General features: G+C 45.0%; 2 pseudogenes; both read right to left on the reverse strand.

The window, feature by feature from the left end:
- LOC128048719 (antigen WC1.1-like) overlaps nt 1-7,300 on the reverse strand; it is a 58,662-nt pseudogene extending 51,362 nt beyond the window's left edge.
- A 12,750-nt stretch (nt 7,301-20,050) lies between these two features.
- LOC128048721 (antigen WC1.1-like) overlaps nt 20,051-25,944 on the reverse strand; it is a 51,238-nt pseudogene continuing 45,344 nt past the window's right edge.

Genomic DNA, 25,944 nt, shown 5'->3' on the forward strand with positions numbered 1-25,944 from the left:
TTGTGAAGGACAGGGAGGCCTGGCATGCTGCAATTCATGCGGTCCCAAAGAGTCGGACACGACTGAGTGACTGAACTGAACTGAACTGAACTTACTCTATCTCTTGGCAACAGCCAGCAAGAGACTGAGGCTCTCAGTTAAACAGTCTCCTAAAGTCTGAATGCTGCCAATAACCAGGTGGGTGTGAGTGGTACCCACCCCTCACTGAAACTTCAGACGATTGAACCAGTGAGACAACACGAGTCAGAGGACCCTGGTAATCCTTGCTGATTCCTAGTCCATGGAAATTATGAGGTGCTAGATGTTTGCTGCTTTAAGCTGTTGTTTTGTTTTGTTTATTTATTTTTGGCTGTGCTGGGTTTTTGTTGCCACTCACAGACTTCCTCTAGTTACAGAGAGTGGAGGCTGCTCTTCATTGTGGTGCATGAGTCACTCATGCCGGCGGCTTCTCTTGTTGCTGAGCACGGGCTCTAATCACGAGGGCTAAGGTGCCAAGATTTCAGTAATTTGTAGCACAGCAACACATAACTAATGTAGGAAGGCATTATGCTAAGTGAAAGAAGTAAAACAGAGAAAAGCAAATACTGTTTGATCTCATTTATATGTGAAATCTAAAAAAAAAATTCGTAGATAAGGAGAGTAAATTCGTGGTTGTCTGGGTAGAGGTGGGAGTGGGAGGAAAGGATGATGGTGGTACAAACGTCTACTTAAAACATAGATAAGCCCTGGAGATGGAACGTACATGTGACTGTAGTTGACAATCGTTGTTGTTTAGTCACCAAGTCATGTCCGACTCTCTGCAACCCCATGAACTTCAGCACACCAGGCTTCCCTGTCCCTCACTATTTTCTGGAGTTTGCTCAAACTCATGTCCATTGAGGTGGTGATGCCATCCAGCTCTCTCACCCTCTGTCACTCCTTTCTTCTCCTGCCCTCAGTCTTTCCCAACATCAGGGTCTTTTCCAGTGAATTGGCTCGTCATATCAGGTGGCCAAAGTATTGGAGCTTCAGCATCAGTCTTCCAATGAATATTCAGGGTTAATATCCTTTAGGATTGACAGACTTGATCTCCTCGCTGTCCAAGGGACTCTCAAGAGTATTCTCCAGCACCACAGTTTGAAAGCATCACTTCTTCAGCGCTCAACCTTCTTTATGGTCCAGCTCTCACAACCATACATGACTACTGGAAAAGCCATAGATTTGATTATAGGGAGTTTTGTTGGTAAAGTGATCTCTCTGTTTTTTAATATGCTGTCTAGATTTGCCATAGCTTTTCTTCCAAGGAGAAAACATCTTTTGATTTCATAGCTTCAGTCACCATCTATGGTGATTTTGGAGCCCAAGAAAATAAAATCTGTCACTGTTTCCACTTTTTCCCCATCTTTTTGCCAAGAAATGATGGAATCAGTTGTCATGATCTTAGTTGACAATACTGATTGTATATTTGATCATAACTAATAAAGTCAATCTTAAAAGTTTTCATAACATATACACAGTAACTATGTGACATGATGTGATCAATGTGTTAACTAACTTAATTATGTTAATAGTTTCAAAATACATATGTATTGCTTTTTTAATACCTTAATTTTTGGAGTATAGCTGATTTACAATGTTGTGTTAGTTTCAGGTGTACAGTAAAGTGACTCAGTTATACTTTTTAATACATATACTCATTCTTTTTTAGATTCTTTTCTCTTCTAGCTTATCACAGAATACTGATTAGACTTCCCTGTGCTGTACAGTAGGTCCATGTTGATTGTCTATCATATATATAGTAAGGTGCATGTGTGTTAATTTCAAATTGCTGATTTCTCCCTCTCCCTAACTCCCAACATTTCCCCTTGTGTAGCGATAAGTTGTTTTGGATATCTGTAAGTCTGCTTCTGTTTTGTAAATAAGTTCATTTGTATCCTTTTAAAATTAATTTTTATTGGAGTATAGTTGCTTTACAATGTTGTATTTCCTCTGTACAACAAAGTGAATCAGTTATTTGTTGTTGTTCAGTTGCTAAGTCATGTCTAACTCTTTGTGAATTCATGGACTGACACACTCCAGGCTCACCTGTCCTCCACTATCTCCTGAAACTTGCTCAAATTCAAGATGATTTGTAATCATCATGCTATCTAACCATCTCCTCCTCTGCTGCACCCTTCTCCTCTTGCCTTCAATGTTTCCCACATAATTTCCAATGAGTTTGCTCTTGGTTGAGTCCCTTTTCTCCACACCATCCCCAGCATTTATTGTTTATAGAATTTTTGATGGCCAATTCTGACTGGTGTGAGGTGATGCCTCATTGTACTTTTGATTTGCATTTCTCTGATAATTAATGGTGCTCAGCATCTTTTCATGTGTTTTTTGGACACCTGTATGTCTTCACTGAAGAATATATACATATGTATTTCAAGTCATCATACTGTATACCTTTCACTTATATCTTATTATATGGTGATTACCTTCCAATAAAGCTGGAAACAATAGACAGAAAAAAATAGAGAGAAAGACAAAAACTTTTGCAAATTCAAGGGAAAAATGACAGGAATAATAGTAATGGGAGCTGGAAATATATTTCTCAGCTTTCAATACTTGAAATGGTCATCTGAACTAAATTCAATGGGGAAACAGTGGAAGTAGTGACAGATTTTATTTTCTTGGGCTCCAAAATCCCTGTGGACAATGACTGCAACCATGAAATTAAAAGACACTTGCTCCTTGGAAGAAAAGCCATTACAAACCTAGTCAGTGTATTAAAAAGCAGAGACATCACGTTGCCAACAAAAGTCCATATAGTCAAAAGCTATGTTTTTCCCTGTAGTCATGCATGGATGTGAGAGTTTAACCATAAAAAAAGCTGCGTGCATGTGTGCTAAGTCGTTTCAGTAGTGTCCAACTCTTTGTGACCCTATGGACCACAGTCTGCCGGGTTTCTCTATCCATGGGATTCCCCAGGCAAGAATACTGGAGTGGATTGCCAGTTCCTTCTCCAGGGGATCTTCCCAACCCAGGGATGGAAACTGCATCTCTTATGTCTCCTGCATTGGCAGGCAGGTGCTTTACCACTAGCACCAGCTGGGAAGCAGCACCGAAGAACTGATGCTTTTGAACTGTGGTGTTGGAGAAGATTCTTGAGAGTTCCTTGGACTGTCAGAAAATTGAAACAGTCAATCCTAAAGGAAATCAACCCTGAATATTCATTGGAAGGACTGATACTGAAGTTGAAGCTCCAATACTTTGGCCACTTGATACAAAGAGCTAACTCACTGGGAAAAAAACAAAAACAAAAAAAATCCTGCTGGTGTCCCCACTGATGGCACTTATAAGAGTTTATTATAATTTCTAGTTTTATTGTCCAGCTTCACTAGACTATCAGTTAATATGGGCCAGGGACCTTTATTCACCATCATCAGGGCCTCAGCATCTGGTGAATTGCACAGGGTATGGGTTGAATGCCCCACAAACCCATCTTTAAATTAATAAACATTTGTGGAATGAAAGTCTAAATAAATTCTGAAAAGAAGGTATGGAAATGATATAATTTAGCACATTTATGGCCTTCAAATCAGTAAGAAAAGAAAAAGAAATAATTCAAGAATGACATTGGAAAAAATAAAATTAGGTGGAATGTCATATCATATATAAAATAACTGACACAATTATTTAGTATTTACACATGTAAATATATTCATAAAATTATTACAGATAAAAATAATTTATTTAAATATGAAGTGTGGAAGAACATGCTTGACAAGGCTCTGAAAGTGGAAACAAAAACAGGAAATTTTAACAGGCAATTAATATTATTAGAAACTTCCATGAGGGACTTCCCTGGTGGTCCAACAATTAGGACCCTGCACTTTCAATGAAGGTAACCCAGGCTTGATTCCTGGTCTGGTTTGGTACAGTCAAAAAAGTCAAACAATAAACTGAAGGAAGCATATTCAGTCTAAAAAATAATGTAATTCAATAGGACGGGGACTTGCACCCAAACTGCTTGGTTTCAAGTCTTACCTCTATTTCTTACAACTGACTCATCTTGGGCAAGTGACTTTGCTTTGCCTCAGTGATCTGTTTGGTGGATAAAATGTATACTCTGCCTTGTTGGACTGTTGTGTGCTCAAATGAGTTCATATAAGTAAATGCACTGTAGGTTGTTGCAGTAGATGATAGTAGTAGTATAAAGAGCTTGAATACAAATCATGACAAAAATGATAGCCGTCACAAGGTAAAAAGGACAAATGTAATGAGCAAAGTAATTCACAAATGAAGGATTAAATTAGCTAATATATGCGAGTATTTGCCTACCAAACTGGCTAAGATTTTAGAACATCATAAGAAGACAAAGTTGGTGAAGCTATGTGGAAACTTCTCATTCACCATTTGTAGAACTAAAGTTCAATGCAGCTATTTCTGGCAAGCATTAATCTCTATGTACCAAAAACTTTAAAGTTATAGGTATAAAGCCTTAAAGCCTTAGAGGTACTCAGCCTATAAAGCAGCAACTCCACTTTTTCTTTCAACATTTAAATATTTGTTTATTTGTCTGTTTATTTGACTGCCCAGGTCTTAGTTGCCATATGCAGGATCTTTAGCTGAAGGATGAAACTCTCAGTTGCCACATTTGGAATCTAGTTCCCAGACCAGGGATTGAATCTGGGATCCTGCACTGGCAGCATGAATTCTTAGTTACTGGACCACCAGGGAATTCCCAGAAACCTCACCTTTAGAATAGGATTAAGAGAAGCAATCATGGATGGTCCTACATTTAAACGCAGGGAAGTTCAGAGTAACATTTTTCATAATAGCAAAAAATCGTTGAAAACAACTAAATGCTCAATACAGACAGTCAGGTGAGCATATTGCACTTCTGCATATAGTGAAATAACTGGAGGCAGTTAAAAAATTCAGTACTATCCCTGTGATAGCCTGTATTTTTAAATTCTACAATAGAAAGCTTTAGTGTGTAAAAGAATAGTTAATGATATAGAAAAATGTCCAAAATATATTCTGGATTGTAAGAACGGGATAAAAAACAACATATGCCAGATTATCTAATCCTGAGAATCTACATTTTTGTCTAATGGTATCAACTGCATTTGAGAGATAGTTTTATGCCAATGCCCATCATGAATTTCAAGGTGGAGATTCCTGTAACGTGTGAGAAATCATCAGGTGCTCAGAAAAGCCAAGACTCTTATTTTACAAGGAGCAAGTCTACTGTAGCATGAAGTAGAAGAACAAAATGTTATAGGATAACTCTGAATGGTGTTGTTTCAAAGAAAATGAAAATAGTGCTTGCTTTGGTGAAATATTCTTGCTTCTTAAAAACAGCTGATGATATTTCCTACAATTTTCCTTGTAACAGGAAGGGGCCATGCATCAAAACATCCGTCATCTCCCCCTTGTGAGACCAAAACCCACCTCTGACCTCCAGAGCCCTCAGGAGGAGACACTTCACCAGCATCTGCTCAGCACTCAAGGAGGAGAGATGAGGAGGGAAGGGACTTCCCAAGGAGAGCTGTGGACTGGAGGCTGAGGTCTAGGGGATGACAGTGAGCTCTGAGATGAGATGGGGCTGCAGTGAGTCTCAGCCAGACCAGTACCCATATCTGAGAGGGCCGCCTCCACCAGACTGGAGACCAGATTCTCCACAGCCGCAGCCCTGACGCCTGCCGTCCTCTCACTCAGGGGAAACCAGCTCCAGGGAAGGACAGGAGAGGGCACGAGGCAGAAAGTGCTCCCTACAGAGTCACAGCAGATCCTGGGAGGGGAAAGGACCATCCCAGCTCCCCAGCACATCAGGAAATGTCACAGGGACTGGGGCCGAGGCTAGGGAATTTAAACACCTGGGGCTGCACAACTGATCTCTTCGGACAAGAGGTCCCCGCTCCTGGCTGTGGGCTTCTGCTCCGTAACGGGGACAAGTGAGATAAGCAGGCAGAGCCTCTCACAGAGCCCAGTGCTGGGCAGACGCAGCAACATGCAGAGGGGAGCCTGGGGGTTGGGGGAGAGGAGCCAGAGAGAGGCAGGCAGGTGCACCATCATCTCTGATCTGGCCACATGCAGCGGCCATGACCCCCAGCCCTGTGGGACCCTGTGTGCTTCACAGACCCGCGGACTCAGTCCCTGCTCAGCAGCCCCGTTCCTCTCACACAGACAGGATCCACACACACTCACACACACTCACACGCACATACACACAAACTCCTCATACACTCCCACTCCACACACACACACACAAACTCCTCACTCACTCCTCACACACACACACTCACACACACACTCCACACACACACCCTCACACACTCCCCACACACCCTCACACACACACAAACTCCTCACACATGCCTCACAATCACACACGCACACTCCACACACAACCTCACACACTCCTCACACCCAAACACACTCCTCACTCACCCGCTCACACACACACACACTTACACACACACACTCCTCACCCTCACACACACACTCTCACACACTCCTCACACACTAACTCCTCACACATCCTCACACCACACACAGACACACACAAGGTCCTCACACTCTCCACATACACACACATACCCCCTCACACACTCCTCACACACCCTTGCAAACACACATACCCTTGCACACAAACACAAACTCCTCACACACTCCACACACACACCCTCACACACACACACACCCTCTCTCAGACACAGCCTCTCTCACACACACACACACACACACACTCACACACTCATCACAAACCCCTGCAAATACACATATCCTTGCACACAAACACAAACTCCTCACACACAGACACAGACACAGACACACACACACATACAAGAACAGAGCCTACAGGAGCACAGACACAGGAAACACAGGGACCCAGGGGCAGTGCTCACACACCAGGCACATGGAGTGTGTGGGAAGAGCCCAGAGTCCCAGCTGGGGTCAGTCGCTGGACCTTCCACACACTGGGAGCCACTGGGACTCCTAGAAGCTCCCTGAGAACAAGGGAGACAGCGGAGAGGACTCAGGCTGACCCAGCTCTATCCAGACCAAACCTCACTGCTCTGTAAAATCTGCCGCTATGACCAATATAGCCCGCACAGGAGAGAGACCAGCATTCACAGTCAGCGTGGCTCTTTTTTGGTCAAAAATACTGAGGCTCAGCTCCAGAACTCCAGACACCTTTCCTTTCACCAAGCGGTCCACTCCCCTGCCGTGGACCCAGGACAGAGGGGCAGCTCCTACCTTGACCACCCACCATGGTGCCGAGGAGGAGGACACAGAGTCCCCGCAGGAAGAGATGTCTGCCCAGAGCCATCCTGACCCTATGTCCTCAAGGTCACAGTCCCATCTGCAGGATCAGCCTATGAGGAGGCATCAGGGTGCCGACCGGGGTCTATATAGACCACCCCTTACACCCTCCCTCCTGAGAGCCAATAGCGACACCTCTCACCATTTCAGGCACTATCGGAGGCTGCATCTGCCACTTTCTGAAGCTCAAACACCAATGAGCTTCTGAATCTTCAACATCTCCTTATATGAGCAACACGGTCCTTTGACCTCCTGCTTCCGTGGTCCTGAGAGCCGGGCCCCCTGACCAGGGCTGAAGTAGAAAAGTCTCATCAAAAACTATGAGTACCATTCTTTCCTCTGATTACCTTGGCCAGTCCCCAAGGACTGTAAGATCTGGCAGGGTCAGGTTGTGGAATTCACTGGACCATGGAGAATAACATCAGTGATATCCAGCATTGATCTTCCCCAGCACTGAGCTCAGGGTCAAGAAGAGTACTACAGGAAGGCTTCAAATATGAGAACATTTATTGGGCCAGCAGAAAATGAGGACAAGGATTTCAGGAATTCACAGGTGACCGTGGAGAGGGTGGGGAGGGAACCGTTAAGCTGAGTGGATGAGATTGCAGGTCTCCTCTCAGAATGACCTGGAGACTGGGTCCCAGAGAAGGTGCCTGTGAGCTCAGTTGTGTCCTACTTTTTGTGACCCCTGGACTGTAACCCGCCAGGCTCCTCTGACCACAGGATTTCCTAGGCAAGAGTACTGGAGTGGGTTGCCATTTTCTTCTTGAGGGAATCTTCTCGACACAGGCATCGAACCCACGTCTCCTGCATCCCCTGCATTGGCAGGCAGGTTCTTTATTGCTGAGCCACCTGGGAAGCCCTATAAGGGATTTGCAGACATGCTAAGTCCCTTCCCCTTTATTGCATTAATTTTATGTGAAATATCTCTCTCAGCTAGTCAACAAAAATGATGCTTCAAGAAAGAGATTGCTGTTACAGGAGACAAAGAGAAAGTAGGAGTTATCATTCAACTCTAGTCTGCCAAAATAGGATTTGGGGATCTAAGAGAAGAAAACATATAATTTAGAAAGATTTGGATTTTCTAAACTTCACATTGTCCCTCTTTGCATATTGAGAGTTTGGTTTCATAGGATTCAGAACACCCTTGTATTATAAGCCATAACTAAAGAAGATGTAAAATATAATTTAAAGCAACTGCCCCCAGACAGAAGGATAAATAGAAAGTATTCTGCTGCACAGTGGCTGCAGGCAAGGGGCAAAGAAGAGGCGAGTGAAGCAGAAAACAGAAGAGGGTTCATTCATTCTAGTCTAAGAGGAAAGGTGGCAGCAAGAATGGAAGCCCAGGTGGATTGAGGGCACAGAGCCAAGCAGAAGGGGCTGATGTCCCGTGTGGCCACTGCTGCCTTGTTCTGTTTCCGCTGATCAGAGAAGCTCCCAGATGCTCTCCAGATAGTAGCCCAGGGATGAGTATAGAGACTGAGTAGGGCCATAAGTGATGCAAGACAGAGCTCCCCCATCAAAATTCAAGGTCACTAACACTCTGCCTTCATTCCCCATAATCCCTCAAGCTCAAGATGCCCCTCTGTGGTCCACACAAACCCACCCTGAGGCCCCTTCACCCTGACTCTCATCATTTCAGCACAAATGTGGGGAGGACCCACCTGTGACACACACGCCCCAGAGTCCCTACCAGAGCTCAGAGATGGCTTCAGACCCTCCCCCTCCCACACCTGAAGGTCCCAGTGGGGCCAACACTGAGGGCAGCTGCAGACCAGTCCACAGCCCTGTCACATCCCCGCTGGAGAAACACCTCATCCTGATCAGCAGACATAGCTTCTCTGTCCTTGAGACTCAGGTAAATAAAAAGGGAGAAAAGTCAACTGAACATATGCTCTTCTCCCTCTAAATATGCTAATATTAACCCATTATTTTGCAACTGTCACTTATTTGCCCTGTGTTCCTCTGACTTCCAAGCCTCCATCTGTACATGAACCCCATCTCCTCTGGATGCTTAAAACAGTAGTGATGATAACTGATTATAAATATCAAAACCAGAATATAAACTCAGGGACTGGGGTAGGAACAGGACCTGCTCAGTCACTAGAGTCGATGCTGTACTCCCCGTGGGTCCCAGAGTCACCACTCCTTACCCAGTTACGGACTCTGCAGCATCACCAGAAACCACCAGACAAACACCTAGAACATGGGATGTGCTTCCTGGAGTCCAGTCATTCCTCCCACAGGATGACACAGGGATGTGTTTAGTGAACCTAGTACACATGGTCTCACCTCAGGATTGAGATCTCACAAGTGAAATACTGCTTTGGACTTCATACCCTGTTATAAGGATGGAGTGGGCTGGAAGGAGGGGTTAACTCAGGGCTGGCAGGCTGTGCCCAGGCAGCACCCTCTACCCCAGAGCTGGGGACGAAGGGTCAGCAGGGACCAACTCGCCCTCTGATGAAGGTTCATCTTCTCTGACACATAAGAAAATCTCAGTGTCTAACCTCATCCAAGATTTGAAGGAGGAAAGCTTTAGGGAGGACACTAACCCAGCTGCGTCTATGTGAACTTCAGGGGTCAGGAGAAGAGTCTCAGGAACCAGTGTGCCCCGGCCTGACTCAGAGCTCAGCCACATACCGTGTGTGTGACCTTGAACAGGGTCCTTACACTCTCTGTATAGTGGCTTTGTCTGTAAAAGAAGAGTTATACTTGTGTATAGATGACAGAGTTTTGGTTAGAATTAAATAAGTTGGCATTAGTAAGAGATATAACCACCAGTCAACAGTAGTACCTCATCTTGGCAGAGAAGCAATATTAGGGCCCCTCTCTCCATCCCATCCCAGGAATCCCAGAACTCTAGAACAGGAATTCAATTCTGTTACCTGGAGCCTTGACTGGAGCTGTCAGAACTCTCCCAGGAACCACACGCTGTGACGGTGATTAGGGCCAGAGTTGTGAGTCTTCCACACATCTCCCCTTTTCTCTGTGCCCCAGAGAGAGGTTCTACTGCTCATGAACCTCGACCTTACCAACTGTGAACCTCATGAATTAAGTTGTTTACTTGCCAAGTTTACTTTATAAATGGACTTGGTAAAGGTTCTGTGTCTAATTCATCTCCTTATCCCCAATGCCTGCTAATTAAAAATCCTAAATGATGTCTATTGTATACCTGAATGAATGAATGTCAACCAGGTATTTTACACAAATCATTTCAATCAAAAGAAATCTCGTGAGATATAATCTAACTTGGTGTGAGGACTTAACAGCACAGTGCAAGTTGTGTCACTTGTTGTAAAGCTATTTCAATATGACTAAATGGCATAAGCTAGGTATGGTTCACTTCTACACTTTTCTGCAATGAATGCAGTCAATTGCAATACCAGAAACAAGGCTAGCCCCATTCCAAGAGCGGTGCTGAGAGAGCCAGTTCTAAATACGTATAAACACTGCATCTTTGTATATCTGAAGATAAAGAAGACAAACCTCAGCACACTGACAGGTGAACACCATGAAGCCTCCTGTTCTGGTCTTAATCAGATAGGGCCGTGTGGTCCGGATGTTTATATATGTATCATTTGGCATATTTTCAGTTCAAACCACACATAACTGTAACAGGAAGAAATTTTTTTATAAAAAATTTTAGTGTAACAAGTTCTGTATTGAATTAGAAGTGCAGAAGTAAAAAGCAGGAAGAATCCCATTCTTTAACTTAGACTAACTGTTTATTCAGTCTTATGGATTGTAAAGCAATACAATATGTAGCATTATTATTCCCAAATCACCATGAAAATATGGAGGTTTCAGAGGTTCAGTAATCTCTTTACTAGGAAAGTTAATAATTAAATATCCTTGGTAGAGGGACATTTTCAGGACCAATCAGAGTGACTAATATACAAAATATTTTTGAATTAAAAAAGAACTATATGACTTCAAAAGGAAACAATTAATTGAGTTGTTATACCAAAGTACTGGAGACCCAACTCACCATCTGTGTTCCTTGCATGGCTGGGACCAAGATTTGTAAAGGCTTCTTTACTAAAGACCACTTCATCACAAGGGCATGGAATGAGCTTGGTCATGAACTGGTCGTGAGTTGACTGAGGTCCAACCCGTCATCTCTCTTCAACCCTTTACAGTATATTACTGTGGCACTGAATTGGCCTCCTTCACTCCTCCATAGTGCAACATCTGATACCCAAAGACCAGAGCAGATCAATGCTACTAAATCAAAGACAAGCAGATTCTAAGTGGAGAGTGTGCAGACAAAGGGCCTTTCCTTGCTGCTGTTGGAAAGGAAGAAGCCCCCTCATCCCAGACACCATCTGTGGGAGGAGAGACAAGAAGATGTCTCCTGAAATAGAGGAAAACCAGTCTCAGCAGGGAGCTTGAACTGGAGTTGACAAGATAATTATTAACATAAATCCGAGCTAACTTGGACAAATTTTAAATGGGAGAGTCTGTGTTAACTTCATGGAAATTTCAGTCCATGTAAACACCCCTCGCTACTGCACAAGATGAAATCAGTTATAAAAATAGCGAATATCACATTTATGCATATTTGAATCTAGAGGACACATTTTCAAGCCCACTACAGAAAGAAAATATGTATAACCTCCTTTGTTTTTAAATGCACAGAGTTGTCATCTCTGTGAACGCTTTCTAATTCTTCCAGTTCAGAATTACTGCTGTGTCTATTTAATCTGTAAAAACTTTCTTTTTGTCTCTAAAGTGGTGTGTTTTTTGAGAGCAAGTATTGTGTCTTGTTCTTCAATGCCTCCATAAGGTCAAGTAAAGACACATAGAAAGAGCTTAACAAATATCAGATAAGAAATGAATGCATGAACAAATGCTGACAATCACCCTGCAGTTAGTGATACTGAGTGGGGAAGGGAGGTGGGAGCAGGGGAGACACAAATCTGATTAATCCCACTCGAACAAGCTGAAGTGGAGGAAGGAGTCAGAGACACACCAGACCAAGGAGCTAGATAGAAAATGCCTTCAAATCCCACTCCGGAGGGTCAGATCACGTTCAATCTCTGCACAAAGCTGTAGCTAAGAAGCTTCTCCAAGGTGAGAAAAAGCTGACAGCACTGCTCTCAGGAGCTCTACTGAAGGACGTGGATAGACAGTGATGCTCGTCAAACAGCTGCATTTCCATTCCCCGGTGACGCACTGTGGCCAGGGAAGCGTGGGCGGTGTCGCCTGTGGCACCTCTGAGTGGAGGCCGGAAACGCCCAAGTGTGACTCTCTAATCTCTCTCTTTCTCCTGCCCCAGAGGCTGCATGTTCCAGATGGTGCATGTGCAAGAGCCTCCCAGACCACAGACGTCCGTAGGTTGTGATGAGTGTGTGTGTATGTGTGTGTCTGTATATGAGTATGTAAGTGCATGTTCATTTGTGTATGTGTGTGTATATGTATGTGTATGTGTGTGTGTGTGTTGCCACTGAGATTTGCGGGTCACTTTTTCCAGCAGCAGAGCAGAGTCTCTTCTGATGGATACAAAGGATAAAGAAGACTTGAAGACAGAATCTGTCACGTGAAGCAGGTCCTTTCCGGGATCTCCTCTTCCTTCTGTGTCTTCATCCCAAGCTGCTCCCTCTGATCCCACCTTGCTTCCTCTGTTGGGCTTGGTTGTTTCTCAGTCACCATTTCTGACTGACCAACAACTAGGTCTAAGTCCTGTTTAAGAGCACCCGCCCCTACTGCATCTCCTGTTCCCTTTACATCACTCGGTGCTGACAGTCAGGCTCAGTTTCCCAAATTTCTCTCTTAGCATCTTGACATTCATCCTTAAACAGCTCTTCTTTCCTCTGAGTTAGCCAATCCATCATCTTTGATCCTGTTTTTACCTTCCACCAATCCTGTACTAATAAAAAGGCAGCATGTATTTCTAAGCCCCCCAAGTTTTTTCTTGATTTCCTGAACAAATCTGATTCCTGGATTTAGTGCTCCAGGCAGATAATTAACTACTTCACCTTTGGTTAAGAAATAATTTTGGTGAATTTTTTCCCCTCAACTCAAGAAAATGCCACATCCAAAACCTATATTCTTATGAGCACAGTCCTAGGGCTCCCCTCCCAGGACTTAGAAGGTGAAGGTGAAGCTTTGCTAGCTTCACGATTAATCCACCTCTGTTCAGAGTTGATGTAATTGCCAACTCCAGAGCTATTGAGTTCTTGTGGGCGGTCATTCTTAAGCCACTTAAACCCAAGATTAGTGCCACTGGAGTGGCACTCAGAGTTCAAAGGCTGGGTGGTTGGTCAGACTTGAACTCTATGACCTGATGCTTTACTGCACATGGAGCTTTGGTGCAGCTGAGTCCAGTCTGAGGACCAGCCTAAGAACACTGGAAATACAGCAAAATGTGTTCCTCCTTTAACATCTGAAAGTCTGTGAACAGATTCTCTCTTCCTTCTCATGGAATCCTTCCCCATCTGGGCATGCTATCCGAGGCTCCTACAGGCTACAGGCATCTGCTGAGGCCCTGCCAGGGCCCAGGATTGGAGTGAGGTCTGTACCTGAGTATAAGCTCTGTATTTCCACTCTCTATAAGTTAATAGATGCTCATCTAAGGTTTATTGAATGATTGAATGGCACTATGCTAGATATTCAAGAGAAATTATCTTAACTATGAAGAACTATTTTTGAGGACATCATTTAGCTAATTGACCTTTTTGTTTTAAAGGTAAGTGTTTTCAGCAATTGACAGGCCAAAATTTGATTTTCAAACAGAAGGTGCATATCACCTTCTGTGATATCTGGTGCATATCACCAGATACATCACAACAAACTGCAAATCTCCATCTCTAAGGATACACAAGACAAACCACAACACACTCACATGTGGCTTCTTATTAAGTCTTAATCAGACCCAACAGAGGAGACAGGGTATTTGGATGGTTTATCACTTGGCAGTTTTTCAATTAAAACCACACAGGAACATCACAAGAAGAAAATTTGCAATTAAAAAAGTACAGCCACACCATCTATATGACATACGGAAGGAGATGAGGTGCAGAAAGAGTTCTTTGGCTTAAAATAACAAACAGACTAATTAGTCTTTCACTTTGTGAAGGGAGGGTCTCTCTGGGGCTGATACTGAAGGATGCTGTAGAGACCGGGATAACTTGACTTTTCTGTACAACAGTTAGAACTGTGAATTGATCGTTTTGGATAATAATGTGCTTTGATTTTTCTCTCTCTACTTTTTGTGAATCTACTGTAGGTTTTTGGCACCACATGGCTCACATAAAACATCTTAAAGACACAACAGTCTACATTACACTGATAACAAATTAATTTCAATCACATACAAAAGCTCTACATTTTGATCCTCTCCTATACTTTCTCCTTTTGATGTCAGAATTTATCTCTCTTTATATTGTATATCAGTAACAAAATATTTTTCTCTATGGTTATTTTAATGCTCACCTTAAACTAGAGCTAACTGGTTAGCACACTACCATATTTAGTGTTAGAATATTCAGAATTGCATTACATATTTAAGCTTACAAGTCTGTTGTACAGTTTCACTTCTTTAATATAATAATTAGTATCCTTCATTTGGGCTTCCCTGGTGGCTCGGAGGTTAAAGCATCTGCCTGCAATGCGGGAGACCTCAGAACTCCCCTCAGCAATCTTGTAAGACAAAACTCTGTTGGTGAACTCCCTCAACTGTTGTTTTTTGGGGAAAGTTTTTCACTCATCTTCATTTCTGAAAGACAACCTTCCTGAGAAAAGTATTCTTGGTTTGCAGGTTTTTTTCTTTCATCAGTTTGAATATATCATCCCTTTCTCTCTTGGCTTGTCAGCTTTCTTCTGAGAAGTCTGCTGATATTCTTAAGGTTCTTCAGAGAATTTCTTTTTTGTGAACATTTGCTTTTATCTTGATGCTTCTAAAATTCTTTCTTTGTGTTGATTACAAACAATGTGTCTTGGAGACAATCATTTTGAATGAACTCTGAGGAGTGACCTATTAGCTACATGAACTTGAAAGTCTAAATCTTATCAGATGTGGAACTTATCTGGTATTATTTCTTTAAGTACAATCTCTGTCCCTTTCTCCCTCTCTTTTCCTTCTGGGACACCAATAATGTGCAGGTTGTTACTGTGAATGTTCTCCCATAGTTCACACAGGTTCTTTCACACTTTTTTTCATTCTTTTTTCTTCTTTGTCCTCTGGCTGGGTAATTTCAATTATCTTGTCTTCTGCCTCAAAGATTCTTCTGCTATTGCTGATGCTTTCTGTAGCATTTTTCCATTTTGTTGCATTTCATTCATTGTAATCTTAAAATAATTTCTGTTTGATTCCTTCTCTTTTTCTGCCTCATTGCACAGCTTCAGGGATCTCAGTTCTCTGACCAGGATTGAATCCAGGCACAGCAGTGAAAGCATCAAATCCTAACCACTAAATCAACAGCAAACTCCCTGTTTGCTTCCTTTTTTTTTTTTATTTATGATTTCAGTCTGTTTAAAAACAAAACAAAAACAAAACAAAACTGAATTTATTCTGTGGAGTGACTCAGAGCCCATGCACAACAAATGCTGAGCCTGTGCTCTAGGATCCGCAAACCACAAATAGGAACCTGCATTCTGCAACTACTGAAGCCTGAGCTCCTAGAGGCTGTGCTCCAAACAAGAGAAGCCCCAGCATAGAGAAGCCTGCTGTCCACAAAGAGAAGTAGTGAGAGGGTAACAGGCAGGAAGGCCAGGGGTCTCCAAACGGAGGAAATAGCCTGCAAGTGTCAGAGATTTTTATCTCTCTTAAGCTGCAGGAGGAAACAAACTAGCGATATTTTTCCTTATCTATACAAATTTAAAAGGAAGTTTCTCTTAAAATTCTGTGTTGCCATAGTGACACCTGGTTTCATCTGAAGTTAACCAATGCCTTTTTCTTATGGAAATGTTTATCTTAAGCTATGCTAATATACTATGCATTTACCCCAAACTCTGTCTTTAAGTCGGTTCCGCCTTTTGGCTCAGGACCTACTTGATAAACCAGTATGTTATACTCAAATATTGTTCCTCTAATCTATGTAATGGAGAAGGCAATGGCACCCCACTCAAGTCCTCTTGCCTGGAAAATCCCATGGAAGGGGGAGCCTGGTAGGCTGCATTCCATAGGATTCGCGAACAGTCGGACACGACTGAGCGACTTCACTTTCACTTTTCACTTTCATGCATTGGAGAAGGAAATGGCAACCCACTCCAGTGTTCTTGCCTGGAGAATCCCCGGGACGGGGGAGCCTGGTGGGCTGCCGTCTATGGGGTCACACAGAGTCAGACACGACTGAAGTGACTTAGCAGCAATCTATGTAAATGAAACTATTTGTATGGTGATCTGCCCTTCTTCAAGATTCAAGTTAATCCTTTTATGGCCCAAGATGAACCATTTGGTGCCAAGATTATCCCGAAATACATCTTATGGGTGAGGGGCCTGGTGCCATTCTGAGTTTTGAGACATTCTTTCTTTCATTAAGAGGCTGCTTGTGACTATATAACATCCAGCTGAAGACTAGCAGGAGGGTACTCTTTCTGTCCCCTTCTGATGCCTATGTCAGAAGCTTTCTCTATCTCCTTTATACTTTATAAAACTTTGTTACACAGAAGCTCTGAGTGATCAAGCCTGTCTCTGGCCCCGGATTGAATTCTTCTCCTCTGGGGTCCAAGAATCCCGGCATCGTAATTCAACAACAACCTTTCAGTAGTGCCTGCTTGCTGCAACTAGAGAAAGCCCATGTGCAGCAACAAAGACCCACTAAAGCCAAAAATTAAAAACAATAACAATCATGATAATAAATAATTTTTAATCTTATTTTGTTCACATATTCTTTACCTGAATTGGATTATCTGTGTTTTTTGGAGTTCACTGAGCTTCTTGGTGGGTATTCTTTATTTCTTTCATCATATATCATTTATTTCATCACTTCCCAATGGTGAATAGCTATGTGAGCTGCCCTGCGAGAAGTCTTGGGTATCTTCCCATCCCCAAGCACAGGCTAGAACTATGAAGACTGCAAGCGTGACTGTAGATCTGAGCGCTGGACACCATGCAGAGCCATCAGCCAGGGACTGGGTGGGTTCACCTCACAACCAGGCCTTCACCCTCAGGTCTCATATTAGTTAAGCAGCTTCTCCACATGTCCACAATGGAACTGGGGGCAGGGGGGTGTTGTGAAATGTAACACTTACTTGGCCACTCCTACATGACATCTCTCTCTACCCTGAAGAATCACAGCAGGATCACCTTTACTTTTTCAGTAGTAACCAGATTAAAGCAATCTTGAAACAGTGTGTTTTCAGAGAAGCCCATTAGCCTGAAATTTTTAATTTAAGTTCTAGATTTAATTCATCAAGAGATGGGAATATCAGAAAACCTGACTTGCTTCCTGAGAAATCTATATGCAGGTCAAGAAGCAACAGTTAGAACTGGACATGGGACAACAGACTGGTTCCAAATACGGAAAGGAGTATGTCAAGGCTGTATGTTGTCACCCTGCTCATTTAACTTATATGCAGAGTACATCATGAGAAATGCTGGACTGGATGAAGCACAAGCTGGAATCAAGATTGCTGGGAGAAATATCAATAACCACAGATATGCAGATGATACCACCCTTATGGCAGAAAGCAAGGAAAAACTAAATAGCCTCTTGATGAAAGTGAAGGAGGAGAGGGAAAAATTTGGCTTAAAACTCAACATTCAGAAAACTAAGATCATGGCATCTAGTCCCATCGCTTCATGGGAAATAGATGGGGAAACAGTGGCTGACTTATTTTGGGGGGCTCTGAAATCACTGCAGATGGTGACTGCAGCCATGAAGTTAAAAAACGTTTGCTCCTTGGCAGAAAAGCTATGACCAACCTAAATAGCATATTAAAAAGCAGAAATATTGCTTTGCCAACAAAGGTCCATCTTGTCAAAGCTATGGTTTTTCCAGTAGACATGTATGGATGTGAGAGTTGGACTATAAAGAAAGCTGAGTGCTGATGTATTAATACTTTTGAACTATGGTGTTGGAGAAGACTCTTGAGAGTCCCTGGACAGCAAGGAGATTCAACCAGTCCATCCTAAAGGAAATCAGTCCTGAATGTTCATTGGAAGGACTGATGCTAAAGCTGAAACTCCAATACTTTGGCCACCTGATGGGAATAACTGACTCATTTGAAAAGACCCTGATGCTGGGAAAGATTGAAGGTGGGAGGCAAAGGGGACACCAGAGGATGAGGTGGTTGGATGCTTTTGAACACAGGTATTGGAGAAGACTCTTTAGAGTCCATTGGACTGCAAGGAGATCCAACCAGTACATTCTAAAGGAGATCAACCCTGGGTGTTCTTTGGAAGGAATGATGCTAAAGCTGAAACTCCAGTACTTTGGCCACCTCATGCAAAGAGTTGACTCATTAGAAAAGACTCTGATGCTGGGAGGGATTGAGGGCAGGAGGAGAAGGGGACGACAGAGGATGAGATGGCTGGATGGCATCATGGACTCGATGGACGTGAGTTTGAGTGAACTCCGGGAATTGGTGATGGACAGGGAGGCCTGGCGTGCTGCGATTCATGGGGTCGCAAAGAGTTGGACACGACTGAACGACTGAACTGAACTGAACTGAGACATGGGAGAGAGCAAGGAGGAATCTATATCTGCTTGAGAAATAAACAGATAAAGTAACCTAGGGAATGAGAGGTGAAAAAGGGAGAGGTAGTTAGGTAGAGTTAGAGTTTTAATTGGCCTGTGAACACTTGGGCAGGATAAGGAAAACTGTATCCCTTTTCTCCCAACAGCAAACTCCAACTTTGAAACTCACATCCAAGTCTAGTGACCAAGAACAGGTTAAAACAGGTGATGTGACATCTCAAGGAGAACATACAGGAATGTTCAGGATTGGGTTTTTTCCATGAGTTTGTGAAATGAAAATATCTCCTGCCATATCAATAAACAAGAAATGTCACAGCCATCAGTGATTTCTGGCCTCCAAATGTGAATGAGGGCTCCCAAATCTTTGATCCTGGGGATGCTGCCACCCTCCATGGTATGGCTGAAGAGCTGGGGGAAAGCAGGAAGCAGCTGTCTGCCGCTGCTTAAGGTGAACAGGGAACCAGGGTTGCCCCAGATAGCTGAGCTGCATGCGGAAGCATTGAATCCAGTGAGTCCAGAGGCTTGCATCTTCCCACACATAGAGCGCTACATTCCTGAACTTGACACCTGATCTTTGATGTTCAGACTGCCTGCTCCCTTTGTTGCAGACTTGTATACAGCCTGACTTCCCCTGCTGCCTCCTTGGAGCAGTTTTCTCAGAGCTACTGAGATGCCATCTCCAGGGCTTAGAGTCCTAAGCATTCCCACCAAATAAAATAACTATCAGGTTCTGACTATATTTTCTGGTTGGCAAATTCATCTTGCTAGGAAGGAGAGTGTGAACGTGGACCAAGTTTAGATGCTTTTACTAAGTAGGAGTGACCTGGAGCATTTGTGATCACAGGCAAAGTCATGGCCTCATTAGCCTTTGAAGGAGGTGAGAAAACAGGGCAGTGCACTCACCGTGTATTTCCTTTGAGGAAAATGGTGTTTGAGGACCAATCGTCTAAAAGCATTTGACATGGAACTTGGTAATTATTAACAAAGCAAAAGTTACTTTAATCAGAATATTTCATTTTGAGCAATTTCCATATAACACCATCACAGGTCAGCCTCTATTGAAATACAGGCAATTAGAATATATGAGGCATCATCTTGTATTTAATACAACATCACAGGAAAGTCACTGTGGATGTTCCAGGGACACTGAGTTCAACATCATCATACCCAGGGTCCCCTTTCTCCCCCTGGAGTAGGCAGGGGCTCTCTTCTCCTTCCCCAGGATCAGCTTCCTCTCTAGAGATGTTTAGAGAAGAGCCTGAAAAGGCAAAGAGAAGCATAATTAGAACTGAGACAAAGGAACTGGACAGGGTGTTGGAAGCAGGTTAAACAAGTGATGATGACAAAGCACCTCTGGGAGCCAGGTGTGGGCAGGAGGCTCAGGCTGTTTCACACCAGTTACAGGAGGATGGCTCCAGGCTGTCCTCTCAGGTCAGGTCCATGTGGTCCCTGGGGCCTCAGTTCATATGGAAATTCTGCATCACAGGAGACCTGTGCTCATACAGGAGCTCTGGGAAGATCTGCTTCCAGGCTACACAATAGCAAGGAGATGCCCAGGAACGGTAAGAGCGTAACAATTTAAATGTTCTCCTCTCACAGCTGACAGATGTGAAGTCACAATGAGAGGCAGAGTGGACACAGGGAAAATCTGAGTTCCTCACTCATAAAGCAACTCTGCTCTTAGTTATCTTGACACATGTTCCCAAATGTCCACAAAGAGTATCACGGGTGCACCCACAGATGGCCCCTCCCAGGGACCACACAGGCCCTCAGATGGATAAATACTCTCTTCCAGAGAAAGAGTGTTTTCTCTTGACAACTGAAATATCTGGAGGAAATTAGACCTTAGCTGACCATAAGCTCTGAGTCAATGACCCACCAACATGGCTTAACGTTAAGGCCACCACATACCACAGACTTTGTACATGTCATTGCAACCTTCTACACACAGAGCTCATCTTAAATTATCAGATGACTCACAAATTTCAATACTGCAATACATTTTCTAAATCTCTGTTTTTCACATGCAGGGCAGCCCAGAGATGTTATCAAAACACTTGTCTACTTTTGGATTTGGTAAATATGCTCAGTAAATCTATAAGCTATCTATTTCTTTTGACTACTATACAATGCTTGTGGGATCTTAGTTCCTTGACCAGGGATTGAACCCAGAGGCCCTAGAAGTGAAAATGCGGAGTCCTAACCACTGGATTACCAGAAAAGTCCCTAATCTATAAACTTTAATGCAAGCATATTACAAATAAAATGAAAATTTATGTTGCATTATGGGGACATAAATGCCAAAAGTAGAGTGATTCCTCACCCCTCAAGGAGTCTGACAGCATTAAAGATGGCAAATGGTTGAGAAGTGAAGTGTTAGTTACTCAGCTGTGTCTGTTTGCAACGCTATGAACTGTAGCCCACCAGGCTCCTCTGTCCATTGGATTCTCCAGGCAAGAATACCAGAGTGGGCAGACATTCCTTTCTTCAGGGGCTCTTCCTGATCCAGTGATCAAATCCAGGTCTCCTGCATTGCAGTTGGATTCTTTACCTTCTGAGCCACTAGGGTGGCCCATCCAATGCATGAGGTTACCCATATTTTGAAACTTCAGGGAGGCTGGGCATTGAAGAGCTCAAATTCACCTTTTCCAGGACCAAGACCAAAGATTACAGGGGATCAGCTAACCCCACTCACCTGTCTGAGACCTCATCCCAACTTCCTTCTCTGGGAGCACTTCCTCCTTGCTCCCCTGAGAGTCATGAGGAGCCCCAGGCACTGGTACCTCTTCACCATCATCATAACCCTCACCAGGGGCATCAGTCCTCTGATCTGGGGCTTCTGAGGGCAGAGCAGGGGTCAGATGAAACCACAGTAAGGGGTTGGTCTGGGAAATACCCAAGATCCTTCTGACCCAGAGTTTCTGAGCTGCTAAATAGAGGCACCGGTCACTCCTTGTTTCAAAAGATTCTTTTCTCTAAGACCTTGTTTCATTTTGATGTGTCCATAAACCAAAACATGATTGTACATATCTTAATACTTCCTGTTTGAAAATATATATCCCAAAGTAACTCTCCTACCATTGAGCGTTACTAAAGTATTTTGACATATTGTGCTTTACAGAAATTATTTTTAAAACCAGTGTGTGCCTGTTGTGATTCTGGACACAGAGAGCCCAGCTCCAATGTGAGACATCACAGAACAGTCAGAGAAAGGGAAGGACGGGCCCCATCTGGACACAAGGGATCCTTCTGGTCCATCAAAGGAAGACTGTTCCCTTTGCATCTTGTCTCCATGAGGGAAACTCTCCTCCCCAAAGCCCAGCTAAGGCGGGTCCACCTCTATTACCTGGAGTGGATCTGGAGTCATGGCTGCCCTCCCCATCTGACAGGAGGCCTAAGTGGAGAAAAACATCACATGACACACGGAATGACCCTCCCCACACCCATGAGACCTGCATTAAGGCTGGGAAGGGACAGGCCTGGCTCCTGCAGTGTAGATGGGGGCTGGGGGCTCACGAGGCTCTGAGAGGCCATCCTGCCACTTTGGAGAGCTGCCTCTGTAAGCCTGGGCACATGTGGGGTCTGTGGACGCTGAGAAGATGTTCATAGCCAATGGGAGGTGACAACCAGAGGTCCCAGAAGGGCAGGCAGAGACACCCACCTGGGCTGCCCAGAAGACCCTCCTTCTGAGTCACAAGGTAATCGAGCTCCTCATACACAGCTTCAGCAAGAGCATCTTCATAGCAGGATGAGGCTGAGAGATCCCCCAGCAGGTCAGAGATGCCACCCGAGACACCCCGATCCAGCAGGCCCACCTTCATCTCCCCCATGCTCACACAGAGGCTGCCTGGGTCTCAGCAGCATCTCTTACCCCATGCACCATGTCGGCACCTTCTCCCCTCGTCTGACCTGAATTCACAGCTCAGCCCTGACTCTTTCTGGTCTCACAGGAGAGGCCATGACTTATGAGAGTTCACACCCCAGTCCTAAGAACCTCCGTCTGTTCAGCCCTTATTGCTCAGCACGGAGCACATGGAGCTCTGCAGACTCAGAACAGAGACCTGGCCCAGGTTCCCTCCTCACACCTGCCCCATCTCCTGCCTCCACACACTCTCCCTGGCCCCCAGGTCCCCCTGCCGCCCACCTCTGTGCTCTGCTCTCCTGAGCAGCTGAGTCACCAGGATGACAAGGACAAGGAAGAGAAGGGACCCCAGGATGAGGCAGAGGACCCCAGGCAGGGAGAAGATGCCAAGGAGAGGATTTGAGGCTGGTCTAGTCCCTAAGGAGAGCAAGGCAACAGGGTGGGGAGAAGGTCCTGGGCACAGAGAAACCCCCTGTGCCAGCATTTCCGGGGGCTCTGGATGATGGTATCCTAGCTTCAGACACAAATTTACTAATAGCGACTGGGCTCCTCCAAGTCTTGTCCTGAGATGAGTCAACTCCAATCTGGCCAGTGGGGCCCTGAGGCAGAGCCGGGGATTGTCAGGGAGCTGCCCTGCTGAGACAGCCTCTGAGGACCCAGCTCATCCCTTCTTCTTGGGCATCAAACAGTCCTGAGACCCACACCTCACTGATGAGGGGCAACACTCAGGGGCAGGTGGGAGAACCTTAGAATCTGCACCACCGGAACCAGACTCTCTTGGATCCTGGGACTGAGAAACATGTGGCCACGGAAACCAAGGCAGAGGCGTTCCCCAACAATGCCCTGGCTCCTTCCCAACAGCCAGAATTTCTCAGGCTCTTTCCTCTCCTGAGATGTCAGAGAGCCCACAGAACAGGTTACCAGAATCTGAGTATTCTCCCCTGACTGTGATGGATCACAGTACCTGCTGTAGTCGGGGGCAATGTTGTCCTTGCACCTAAAGAGAAAAACAGGAGATTAGATAAAGGGAATTGGCCAGATCACAGGGTAACCCGTTTTTCCCTTCTGAGCCCTAAAATCGCCCCCTCAGTCTCCATGACATCAGTGTCCAGCCCTCCCAGCTTCACTGTGCTAGATCAGAGCCCCAGACACTCTCTGAACACAAACTCCACACCACTCCTGGTCCAGCCCACTGCCCCCGCGCTGCCCCAGCTCACCCAGGGTGGACCCCGAGCCCCTCGCTCACCAGAGCACCTCACACCAGCGTCCTCCTCGTGCTTGCAGTTGCTCTGCCCCCAGGGCTCCGCAGCACAGTCCCACAGGGAGGACTCCCGGCCCCCGCACCGCACCTCATCCAGCCAGATGCTCCCATTTCCAGGGCCGAATGTCGCGGCCCGCACGGCTTCCAGGGCCCGGCCACAGCCCAGCTGCTGACACACCACCTCGGCCTCTGCCAGGCTCCACGAGTCATCGCACACAGTGCCCCAGGAGCCGCTGTGCCAGACCTCCACCCGCCCTGAGCACTCGCTGTCTCCTCCCCTGAGCCGGAGCTTCTCTCTGTCTGAAAAGGCGGTAGCCCCTCCTGTGACTGCCCTGGTGGGAGGAAGGAGGCCCTGTGAGCCTAGGGGATGGGGCGGGGCTGATATACCTGTGCAGGGGGCAGCAGTTGGACAGCTCTTGGGTCTTCTTCCTGCACACAACAGAGAAACAGTGGATCAGGAATAGCTGGTGGGGGGGTAGTCCTGTCCCCACATAAGATTATCTAAGGTCTGACTCAGTGCAAATGACATGTGAAAACACAGGCGCATTATCTCCTGGTCTGAGACATTCAGTGCATGTGCTCATCAGCTGAAATAACTGTAACTGTTCCTCATTTATTGGTCTCCACACCCCACAACAAATACAGACACACACACAGACACAGGCACATAGACATTTTGTAGACTCAACTTCAAATCATCACTTAGATTGGAAAGCATAAAATCACTCTAACATCCTTCAGGGTTGAGACAGACACAAAAACAGACAGTAAGTCACCTGCACATGAGATATAGGCTTCCTCCTTTGGAGAGCAGGAACTGTATTTCCAAGGGTCAGAAGGACACACTGCCAGAGAGAGGTGTCAGTTTTCTGACAGTGGATTCATCTACCCACCGGGGTCTAGAACCTTCTCTAAGAGCAACAAAAGTGTCAAGGGTTCCACTGTCCCCACAGCCAAGCTGTCTGCAGATCACGGACACGGTGATGTCGTCTATGGGGTCACAGCAGACACTACCCCAGGTCCCATTGTAGAAAACTTCCAGCCACCCAGCACACTGCTGGTCCTCGCTCACCATCCTGAGGGCCAGGAACTCTAAGGTTGAAAGGGAGGAGATGGGACACAGTGAGCACTCTGCTCAGTGCTCTGGGTCTTCCTCTCTCGCAGCTGTGACCATACATCCCTGAGCCAATTGCGGAGATACCCACTGGGTGACAAGACTATCATTGCCTCGCTTTTACCTGACTTTGTCCATTTGTGTCTGTCTTTCTATTTCTACCACAATGATGTAGTGGATACAAACTGAAAGAAAGACCAACCGAGGCACCTGCAGGATGGAGAACTGACTCCTGCTTCCTGAAAAAACTCTAAAACGGTTTGTGGATGGAATGTGATGTGGGTAATTGGGGAGGGAAGCAAAATAACGGAGCCACAACTGTCCACATACCAATCCTTAGTACCTGTGAATATGTTACCTGACCTGGCAAAAGGGACTTTACAGATGTAACTAACTTAAGGACCTTGGGATGTTTAGACCCCAGTTTAAACGCCTCCTTAGCCCCACTATCCTTAGAAATGGACAATCTTTCCCAGTTCCTATCAGAGGGAAACGTGAGTGAGGAAGAATGGGCAGAAGAGGCACTGTTGTTGAAGAAGAGGAAAGACCCAAGCCAAGGAATGAGACCACCCAGAAACCAGGAAAGGCTGGGAAAGGGGGCCTCCAGGAAGAATGCAGCCTTGTGTACACTGGGATGTTGGCCCGCGGAGACCCTCAGCAGGCTCCTAGCATACAGAACTGAGCAGAGTAAATCTGTGCTTTCATTACACCATCCGCAGGATCTCCAGACTGTACTACCACAGGGAACTGGAGAGAGAGCCCTGCTTTC

Source organism: Budorcas taxicolor, chromosome 5 (genome assembly GCF_023091745.1).
Source record: "Budorcas taxicolor isolate Tak-1 chromosome 5, Takin1.1, whole genome shotgun sequence".
Taxonomy (NCBI): domain Eukaryota; kingdom Metazoa; phylum Chordata; class Mammalia; order Artiodactyla; family Bovidae; genus Budorcas; species Budorcas taxicolor.